Source organism: Rousettus aegyptiacus, unplaced genomic scaffold (genome assembly GCF_014176215.1).
Source record: "Rousettus aegyptiacus isolate mRouAeg1 unplaced genomic scaffold, mRouAeg1.p scaffold_m13_p_1, whole genome shotgun sequence".
NCBI classification, from domain to species: Eukaryota; Metazoa; Chordata; class Mammalia; order Chiroptera; family Pteropodidae; genus Rousettus; species Rousettus aegyptiacus.
Window position 1 is genome coordinate 52996950 of NW_023416284.1, and position 11313 is coordinate 53008262.

Here is an 11313-nt window from a genome sequence, read left to right on the forward strand (position 1 = left end):
CAACCTTAGAACTGGGTGCTCCGAGATGGAGAGAAGGACTAAGAATTTGCCTCTTTGGAAGGGGCATTCCAGGCAGAAGTAAGGACATGAGCCAAGATACAGAATCAGGGAAAGCCATGTTGTTAACTTTTGAGGAAGGACAAGTAATCCAAGTAACTGAAACAAAGGAGCATGGGTCTGAGTGTGGGAAATGATGCCAGACTGTGAAGAATGATGTACTAAATGCCAAGTGCTAAAATGAACTTCATACTGTGGACAATACACAGCCATTAAAAATTTTCATGTGGCAAAGCACTATGATCAAATTTATATTTTAGGAAGACAGGAGTAAAAATATTAGAGATAGTTAGGAAGCATCGATCATAGTTTTTATGAGAAAAGTAATAGCTAACTTATAATGTTTATTATGTGCATATATGAATTGTTTGCCTGATTTATGTGTATTAATTCTTATAACAGCCCTATAAGGCAGATGCTATTATTATCTTCATAATAAAGATTATAAAAGTAGATATACAGTTATTAAATACTTTGCTTAAGCTTCCATAGCTAGTGTAGAGATTAGGTTTCAAAACCAAAAATCCCTATTCCCGAAACTGTATAGTTATCTACTATCCTTCACTACTCAAGTAATAGAGTCAAGCTAGAGAAAAAGGAGTAAGAATAGAGAGGGAAGTTGTATTTAAGAGGCATTTTGAACGTAGAATTGACAGAATTCAATGATTGATTTTTAACTCAATAAAGATATATTAAGTTCCTACTACGTGGCAAACACCTGCAGCTACAACAATGAAAAGCCAGACAATGGCACCTCTTTCCATGAAACTTGTTTGCCAGTGGAAGAGCAGACCATATGTAGCGCACAGTAAGAACAAAGACAAAAAGACATAGAATGATGGGTAATAGAGAATAATAGAAGGGGAACTACTTAAGTCAATTGTGACTCTGAGAAGGTGGCATTTAAACTAAGCTGTGAAGAATCCTAATAAGATGGCCATGGGTAAAGAATATATGAGTTATTAGAATTCGGAGAAAAGGAGAATCGTGGTATGAGATAAGGTTGGAGAATTAGGCATAGAACAGTTTGTATAGGACCTTTAAGACTAGGGCAAAAATTTCGATATGACCCTTAGTATAATGGGATAATCTGAAAGGTTGTGAGGAAAAGAAAGAATTGATATTGAGGGGAGAGAAAGAGATGAAAGCTGTTGAAAATTCTTTCATATTGGGTGACTGAGAGATGATACTTTTCTATCACAGATGGCAAATAGGGGAGGAGAAGCAAATTGCGGTTGTGGGGCCTAATAGTGAGTTCAGGTCTGGCCATTTAGAGTTTGAATTACTTACAGAACCTCCAAACTAGAAACATTGGTCTAGACTGAGCTTACTAGTAGAAGAGTCAAGGGTAGATGTGATTATGTGTGAGTCATAAACTGGTTCTTGGAGTTAATGGTGATATCACCCAGGGAGCACCTGCAGATCAGGGTTTAGGCGAAGTAGATGGAAAAACAGCCTAAAAAAGAGGCAGTCAGTGAGGAAGAAGAAAGACCAATAGGCAGGGAATTGGGGTGGAAGAGAGGTAGGACATTAGGGAGAACGCATACAGGAAACATCAAGAAGAAAGAGGCCTGGCAAGAGGGGTTAGTTTGGGGGATTCAGAGGTCATTATGACCTTTAATAGAAAATTAAAAACCACCTCTTATTTTCCACAGAAATCCATCCAAAGCCTGGCCAATCCAATCGCTGTAACAATAAATAAAATTACTTACATGCAACTGTTATATGTAGATATCTTTATATTTTATGTTTCTGTTTATATAATTATGATGGTTCATTATTTCAGTTCCTTTTATTGTTTTGTGTTTCTAACAGGAGAGATACAGTAAACTGGGAGAAAAGCTTCAAGGAAGAATTTAAGTTAAAATTTGAAACAAGAGTATGTTTTCTGTTGTTGGAATTGGGGGTGGGGATTTCAGATATCTGAAAAGACACACAAAAAAATTTCATACGTCCAAAAGCAAAAAGTGCTGAAGAGATGGTAATTGGACCAATTACATGGAGCTGACTAAGGGTTCTTTTATGACAGTCATTAGTAGGAGAGCCAGAAAGCTGGTTGGTTACAGAATGTGGGGGAATTTAAATGCAAGAATCAACATTATTGAATCTTCTCCTATGGGTAATGCAGAATCCCTGAAGACTACAAAGGAAAAAAGGAAGAGACAGGATAAGACTCCCATTAATATGAGGATGGTGCTCAGCACATGCAGGCAGAAAGGTGAGTTAATTTGAAATTCTCCCAGTTAGGCAGGGGTCAGGTGAGGACTAGGCTCTGTCAAGTGGGATCCTTATCAACCAAGACAGCATGCAGTGTTGGCACACAAAAGTGAAGAACAAATATCCTGAAAGACACTCAGAATCAGAGCCAGGCCAAAATCTGAGAAGAAAGATGGAATGTGAAAACTAAGATATAGAATCAACACAAGGTAAGTAATAGTAACCGAAATATCCAAAAGGGATACACCTAGCAGGAGGAGACGAGGTGAGATCAAAGTGCAGGTGCTGAGATAAGCTGCTGCAGTGTAGTGGTGAGAGTCAGAATGAGATGGGGATTTTTTGTGTGTCTTCGTGTGTGTAAGAGATATTTTGAAGTAAGAATACATGAGATTTTTGACTGTTTAATGCCAGAAAGGAGAGTTTTGAACATAGTGACTACAAAAATGGCAGTGCCATTAATAGAAATGAGGAGAAATGCAGGAGCTAGTTTTGAAAGTTGACAGGAAGATGAAGAATTTGTTTTTAGACATGCTATTTTGAGGTGATGCTAGGTCCAAGTAGAAATGTCTTCAAGGCCATGGAAATGTGAGCTTAAAGGTCATGATTGGAGGTAGGCACTATTTTTATAGATATACCAAAGAAGGTGTTAAAATGCATCAAATTTCAAAAAAAAAAAAAAAGAAGCACAGAGGCTAAGAAGGGAGATAAATTGAGAGCTGAAACCAGATCTCCCTGTTTGAGATGAAAGTAGGGAGGGAGAAAAAGGAACTAATTGAAGAGACAAGGAGAAAATTAGAATAGACTAAAGTCACAGAACTTGGAGAGAAATATATAAATGGAAACGGTCACTCGGTCAGAGTAGATGCCATGGGATGGCAGCTCCAGGTACTTACCAGTTATCTTTTACTACTTTCTATATCTTGCTTCTCTGCTCATTCTCCAGTCCTTCCTTATCTAAGTAGCTCCTTCTATTTGATCAAGCATCCATTTCTTCCAGAGGATGGCAGGGATGTAAAAAAAAAAAAAATGCAATATGTATTTTGAATCCCAAAGTAGGTCCTTAAAACTAGTAGTTTGAGTTTTAAAAGGCAGAGCTCTAGAAGAATTGAGGCTTAAAATAAAAGAGCCAGAGGACCATCTAAATCCATCCTCTGAGAAGGGAATTTCAAGAGTGAAAGAGGAAAGCTTAGATCCTATCAGGTCCTTACAGGAGGCCTTTTTCATGCCCCCTCCAAGAGCCAGTCTTGAGGAAGGGTGGTAGATAACAAGTCCACTATTTAAACTTTGGGAGAGGGGTTTTATAGAGGGGACTTGTGTCTGCTTCACCTCTGGAGCTCTGAAAATAAAGCTCAAAGAACCCCAAAGAACTGCCTTGGTCCACAATGGGCGAAGGCAGTAGAACAGAGAAGCTCAATGACAGCTCCGGGTCACTCACGGCCCTGGAGAAGTGAGGGGTGATGGCCAAACCTTCTCCTTGCTTCAGAGAATAAAACATACAAAGCAAACAGCCAGAGGCCCAAAGGGTCTTGAAGTCCTTAAGAGAGCTGACATCTGCAGATATCAGGAGGGACTGTGCAAACAGAAACCAGGTGCAGACCTAGTGTATATCAACATGAGCGATAACCAGTTACCTCGAAGAATCTCAGAGCAGAATTATCTGTTTATTCAATGCTGTAATGCCACATGTGACCCCCCCAAATCCTGCTCCCTCACTCTCTTCCCTCAAATGAGATGCTATATCCTGGGGAGAAAAGAGGAAAGGACAGCACTCAAACTGGACTACGGCAAAACCTAAATGACTGAGAAATGACTCTGTCCGCCTGAGTTTACAAGATAAAGCTTTCTGCCATCAGGTAAAACAAGAACTAAAAGTAGAAACTAAATTTGCTTATAGTAAAATAAAGTGAGTTGTCATCTTTTGCACACTTTAGCTTATGTCTATGAAATTTGCACCCACTGCACACACAAGCTTGATGACTATTTTGTCCCTCAAATTACAATATTTTATTTTTGATACAAATTAAAAAGGGCACGAAACTGCTGAAAATTTAGAATAAAATTATACCTAAGCAATATGTAACAGTGCCACAAGGGATATATATATATAGTTATGGGTGTCAGAGAAAAATAAGTTTTGTATTCTATTGTATATAATTAAGTGATACATCCATTCGATTTTCATTACTACTCTTCTAACGATAGCTATAAAGATTTCAAATGCAATCTGTACAGTTTAAGTATGTCAACTACCATTCAATTTCTATTCTAAGAATGTAGAAATGGAATCTTCCAGAAATGAGTCAATTAAATGCTTCTGAAATTACTTAGACAAAGGATCAATTTTTACCCCAAAATGATATATCAAGGAAGAAAGTGCTTCTAAAAACCCATTACATTATTCCAGCTGACGGTGGTGAGTGAAGTGTAATGATGATTTATTTTAATAGAAAAAAAGCATTATAAAGAAAATCTAACTCCATTAGGAAACAAAAGAGAGCAGTGTGCTGTCTTAGTCCCAAACATTGTCAGATTTGATTAGTTTAAGATGTATGCATTCCTAGCTTTTTCAAACATCCTAACCAGATCGCAGACATCAAGGAGGTGAGCATAACAAAAACTAGGTAATAGATACAGTCTCTGGCTCAGAACTTTTACCCAGTAGAATTGTTTAATCTATCAGTCTTGCACCACAAAATGTTCCAGGAACCTCAGCTCACTTCTACCTGAGTGTTAATTCCTTTACCGAACAGGGGGCTTACGGAGAGGTTCAGGAAGTCTCTATTCCTTGCTATTTGTTTAATAGTCTTAGTCCTAGGGCATCACCATCAATCCAAATGAGTCTGTTCTCAGTTTCTGCTGAGTCCTTTGTGTGCTCATTACAGGAACTCTATAGTGGGTATGTGGATTAGTTCTATACTTAGGTCTTTCCTAGAGTAAACAAAGTGTATTAATCCTAATATGCGAAAGGCATGTCCACTTCAAAAATCCAAAAGGATATATATTCTGCTAACACAGATTCATGATTCACCAAAGCCTGGAAAGTTTATGTCCTCTGAGAAGCCTCCTGGAATAAGACCACCATGCTTCTAGCCTCTACTTTACAGTGGCAGGAATGAGGAGGGAGCCCTCTGGATCACATGGATCATCATCGGCAAACTCTTGTTTTCTCAGTTCCTTCTCTGAATATTTCCTTCATCTCCTTGCTCCATTGGAAACCTGCCTCTTCCCTGGAATCTTCTCATGCAGCAGCTACTTTTTCCAGGTTCCTGGAAATATTAAGCCTGCAAGTAAAATATGATGTGGAATAAGTGTTTTCTTTGCTTCATCTCCAAGTCATTCTCTTTTCTTCCTCACTAAAATTCTCTGACTTTGAATGTCATATCAGCTGACTATATTACCTATTACCTCTTCTTGTTGCAGTCATCCACCAGATTTTAATTCCTGGCTCACTGCCACTCTCTTCAACACTATTACTGCCTTAATTCTTAGATCAAAATCCAAATGGATGATTCTTCCAATCTTCCAGCCTCTAAACACTTTTACCTCCTCTCCTCTGTGATCTTGTCTATCACTTTATACCAGCCACTCATTTCTATAGTATATCTTAGACTCTGTTATTACAAAAAATTGCTATCATTCCATAATCTAAATATCCAGTATCCAGCCTACTACCACCACATGATTTTCTAGCTCACTCCCTTAGAATCTTATCTCCAAAGATCTCTGACCAAATCAAAATCAACAATTCACTGATTCTACCACCTTTTCACTTTCCCTCACCTCATCTCAGGTGCCCACATCTCTCCCTATGCAACTCCATGTTCAATCATTACCATCATTTCTTTTGTATTCATGCTCACTTCATCATATTCCAACATATAATATATATGTGCCTATAGCCTTACCTCTGTTAAATTGAACTCTCCATCAACAACATACTCGGACCTCACCTCTGACCCATCACCAAACATATCTTCAAAATATATCCTGAATACAATTGATTTTTATCACCTCTATCATCAACACACTGGTCCAAGCAACCATCATCCTCTCTTCTCTCTCTCTCTCTCTCTCTCTCCACCCAGGTTTCTCTACCCTTGCCCTGTAGACTCTGTTCTCCATACAGTAGCTATAGTAAACCTGTTAACGTGTAAGTCAGATCATCTCATTCTTTTGCACAAAAAATTCCAATCCCGTCCATCCTACACAGAGTAAAAGCCAAAGTCCTTACAATGACCTACCATGGCCTACCAACCAAATATTTCTACTAAGTTAATATGTCTTGAAAGAATAAATAAAGAACTATTCTAAAAATGTATCCATAGTATCTTGAGGGTGCTCTCTCTCCACTCTCCTCCCTACAAAGTTAAGAGTGTCAAGTTCAAAGTGGGTTACACCTAACACGCCCTTCAGGCCATTAGTGAAAATTTTTTCTTAACCTGACTTGAACTGTGTGAGGTCAAAAACAAAATGTTGGTTATTTTTATAACCCTATCACTTAATACAATGCCTGGCTCAGAGTAGACACTCATATATTGGCTGTTTATACTACATATTACTGTGAGGCAGGAAGGGATATATGTAGAATTAGCAAACCTGCCCAGGGGGGCTTGAGAAGTTCACTGCCCAATATTAAATAAATAAATCTCCGCTGCCACTCATTCCAAAGGATACTGTTCTTTGCCACTGTTATGTGGCAAAGAGCTTTATGAGAAATCTGCAATTTGGAGTGCCTACTTCTGCAAATTTCTAGTTCGGATCCATGTCTAAAATACCAGTGTGATTTCTTACTCTCTGATCTATTCATCTATACAGCACTTCTTCCCCAGTTGGCAGCACACAAGCTTCCTGTATTTCAGTGTCAGTCACTTTAGAGGGTAACTACATGCTGCTTTGGAATGACCCAAAAGACTCTCCAAAGTGACTTTCATCTCTGCTTGTGCATCCTGTATTTTAAGTCAAACCATCTTCAATGAATTTTTCTCAAACATGATAGAATTGTATGATGCAATAACACAGAGACAAACAAATAGAAATTTTATTTTATATTCATAAAATAAAATACATATGCTTCTGTAGATAGGTTCTGGACAGAAAATAGTTTCTGGAGAGGAAAATAAGACTACTAGTGGTAGTAACCCTTGGCAATAGCATAAAGTGTTGGCATAGATGGTGAAAAGGCAGAATTTTGCTTTTCACCTCCATACCTTTTGAAAGTTTTAAATCCCTGAGTCAATAAGTTTATGACCTCAAAATCATTCCTCCTAGCCAGCCTTAATGGTCACTTCTGCTTCTCAGCTTGCATGTCCTTGCAATCTGAGCTTTGCTTCTTTACTTCCAAAGTCCTTGCCTAGAATTCTCTTTAATTTGGAAGAGTCTATTATTTTATGTATTTTGAAAATAACTTAAATTAAGGAGAAAACTGTATAAATCTTTATAGAAATTTTGCAAATGTACTTTATTTCTCTGTGGGCATGTCCAATGGTTTCATTCAAGCCATTTCATCATCATCATAATAATAATAATAATAATAATAATAATAAATAATAGCAGCTAGTATTTACTGAGCCTGATCCAAATTCTTTACATGTACTAACTTGTTAAATACTCACAAGAACTCTCTAAGGAAGTACTAATCTATCCCAGATGAGAAAATTAAGGTACCGAGACCTTGAGTAATTTGCCAAAGGCTTTACTAACTTGCTGGAAAAAGCAGAATTAGGATTCAAACCCTGGCAGCCATACTCCAGAACCTCCTTTTTAATTAGTAAGCGATATTGTCTCTTTTCTTACAAAAATTTAAAAGAGATTTTTTTGGTAAATTAAAAATAAAAAAAGGAAGGCTCTAGAACTAGGATGCTTGGATTGGAAATTCATCTCCACTATATACTAGCTGTCTGACCTTGGGCCAGATACTTATTCACTTTGTGCTTCAATTTCCTTATCTGTAAAATAAGGATAATGATAAGCTCTGTACCATAGAGTTGTTGTGAGATTTCAATTAATACATGTAAAGTTCAGTACGTATCCACTATTATTCATTTCATGAATAATAAGTACTTACTATGTATGGGGTATTAGGGATACAGGAACTTACTTAGGTATTCATGGAACTGACTTTCTAATTGAAAGTAGACCATCAGATAGAAAAATATCTTTAAAATAACTGGCAAATTGTATAGTTTACTTGATGGTGATAGTAGTATGTAGAAAAATAAGACAAGAGAGACAACAGGCTGTTATATATAGGATGTGGGGATTAGTCAGAAAGGGGGTTTCACAGTTTTAAATAATGTTGTAGGGAAAGGTATCACTGTGATGACATTTGAGGAAAGGCATGAAGGAGATAAGGGAATAAAACACATGCTAGTTGAGAGAAGAACTGTGTAAGCAGAGAATCAGTGAGTCATAGGCCATGAGAAAAAAACATATCTGACAGGATCTGGAAATCTTAAGACAGCAGAATGAATGCAGAGGAGAATGGGAACACTAAGAGTAGTTCATGAGGTAAAAGTGAAGGGTTGATTTGGGGGTGGTGTGTGTGTGTGTGTGTGTGTGTGTGTGTGTGTGTGTGTGTGTCAAGGCAGATGCATAAGGCGTTTTTGGCCATTGTAAAATTTTAGCTTTTTCTCTGAGTGTGATAGGAAGCCATTGGAGGATTTTGAGCAAAGAATGACATGATCAGACTTAATTTTTAACAGAATTGTTTTAGCTGCTGTGTTGAGAGTAGAGGTGGGCAGCAGAGCATGGAAGCGGGGAGACCTGTCTGGAGGCTTTTGCAATAATGCAAGTGAAAAATTATGGTAGTTGGACCACGGTGTAGTGGTGAAGGTGAAGAGGAGTGATTGGGATTCTGGGAATGTTTTTGAAGTTCCAGAAAACAGGACATGGGAAATGAAAGAAAAGAAGAGTTAAGGAGGACCCAAAGCTTCTGGCCTGAGCAACTGGAAGGATTTAGTGGCAATTAACTGAAGTAGAGAAGACTTCCACAGAATAGGTAGAATGGGGGAAGTTGGTTTTAAAATATTAAATCTGAAATGCCAATTAGACTTTACAGTAGAAACATCAAGTAGATGATCGTATACAAGAATTTCTGTTGTTTGAGGAAAGGTCTAGACTGAGGATATAATTTTGGGAAGACTAACCCTATTTACGGCATTTAAAGCCACAAGACTGGATGAGATCATTAAGGAGACCACAGAGAAGAAAAAGGAGTCCAAAGGCTGAGTTCTGGTACTTTGTACAATTAACAGTGGGGAAGATGAAGAGGAACCAACCTAAGTAACAAAAAGCAGTAGCGAGTGAAGTAGGAGGAAAATTGGGTTGTGTTGTTCAGCTGCCTCTGAGTAGATGATAATTTTAATATTAGATTTCCATATGACTAATATGTTAATAATATGAATAAACAAGTAATTCTAGACCCCATCTGATTTTTATTTCCATCTGCTTTTAAGGAATCATAAAATCTTCTCACGTATGGCACGAAGACAAAATGAGACAGAACCTATAAGCAGGAGGTATTTAGTGTTGATGAATGAGTGAAGATGAGGGACAAATGACACAGAATATTTGAATTTGCAAGGGTTTCAGAAAATCCGAGAGTAGTATAACTGTTGTAGCTGCATTATGCTAAAATGGAGTACAGGGGAATTGTAATCACAGGTAGCAGAAATATTGAGGCAATATTGAAATTGCAAGTATACCTCATTAATCATGGTGATAAGAACTAAGAAATTCATTGAAAAGCAGAAATGTTTCATTGAAACAATAAAATATATCTAGATTTAGGAAATATCTAAATGCATTATGACTTCTATTTTCATCTCAATGGTTGTAGTCATGTTTTTATACTTTGTCTTTCTGAATTAGGAAGCTTGAGACATTTATTTTACTAATTTTTTTCAATGAATGTTAGTAAACATTTTTTGTTTTGGCGACATGCTATGGATAAATAAGAAAAATACCTTACCAGAGACAGAAAATCTTGGTACCTTTTGCTATTCATGTAATTATAAAACTAGTAAATTATTCTATTTTAGGAATATTTTCTTGTTATCTATGATTATTTTCATAAATAGATTTTCTCTATATCTTTTCCATCTGGGAAGGTACCTATTTAGCTTTTTAAAAGGAATTCGAGTAATTTTTTGATGTTTTAAGAAAAAACAGTTCCTACTAGTGTGGAAAAGGAAGAACTGGGAACATAAAATAACTTAAATGGCTACTTTTGAGGAGCAAATAAAAATTTCTTAACTCTCCATTTCCATTAGTGAAAAAAATGTCTCAAGAATTTCGTTGAAATCTAAAGTTGATTTTCACATTTCATTCTCAGTTATTTTCCTATAATTAATTGAAAAAGTATACTTTAATTTAAAAACTCTACAAAGTAAAGTCAACAACTAATGAAATCTAGCTCCCATTGTGATTTTGGTAAGCACAGGGTGTTTACAATATGCAGAATGAGAATTGGCTGTGGCTAAGAGGATTATTAACCTCTACTCATCTAAAGCAAATAGTAATTGGGGGCCACTGATTCTGACTTTCCCGTTATATAAAAAGTAAGAAGGTTTTGGCATATAGTAATTATACTAATGATAACTGTCAATGCTTAGTATTATTTTTGTGCTAGAGACTATACTTGGGCTTTACATATGTTACTCATAAATAATCATGTTACTCGTTATAATAATTCAACAAGATACTTTACATTTCTAAAGATGGAAAAATTGAGGCAGAGAGATTAAGCAATGCACCCAATGCCACAGACCTACCTAGTGGCAGAGCTGGAAAATCAGCTGCTCTATTTCATATCAAAATAGCTTCAGTCATAGATGGATTTTCTGTATAACGTTACTTCCACAAGGTATTACTTTAAAAAGAGAACCTAATTTTTCAGAATTTTCGTAATCCAATTATTTGTTTAAGTCAGTAATAGCGCATAGGAGGGTTAGGAATCTAGACTTGAAACTTCAGGTACATGAAGTAAATGTATATTGTTTATTTAGTTACAGCTATTCTAGATTTCCCGTAAGCCACTCA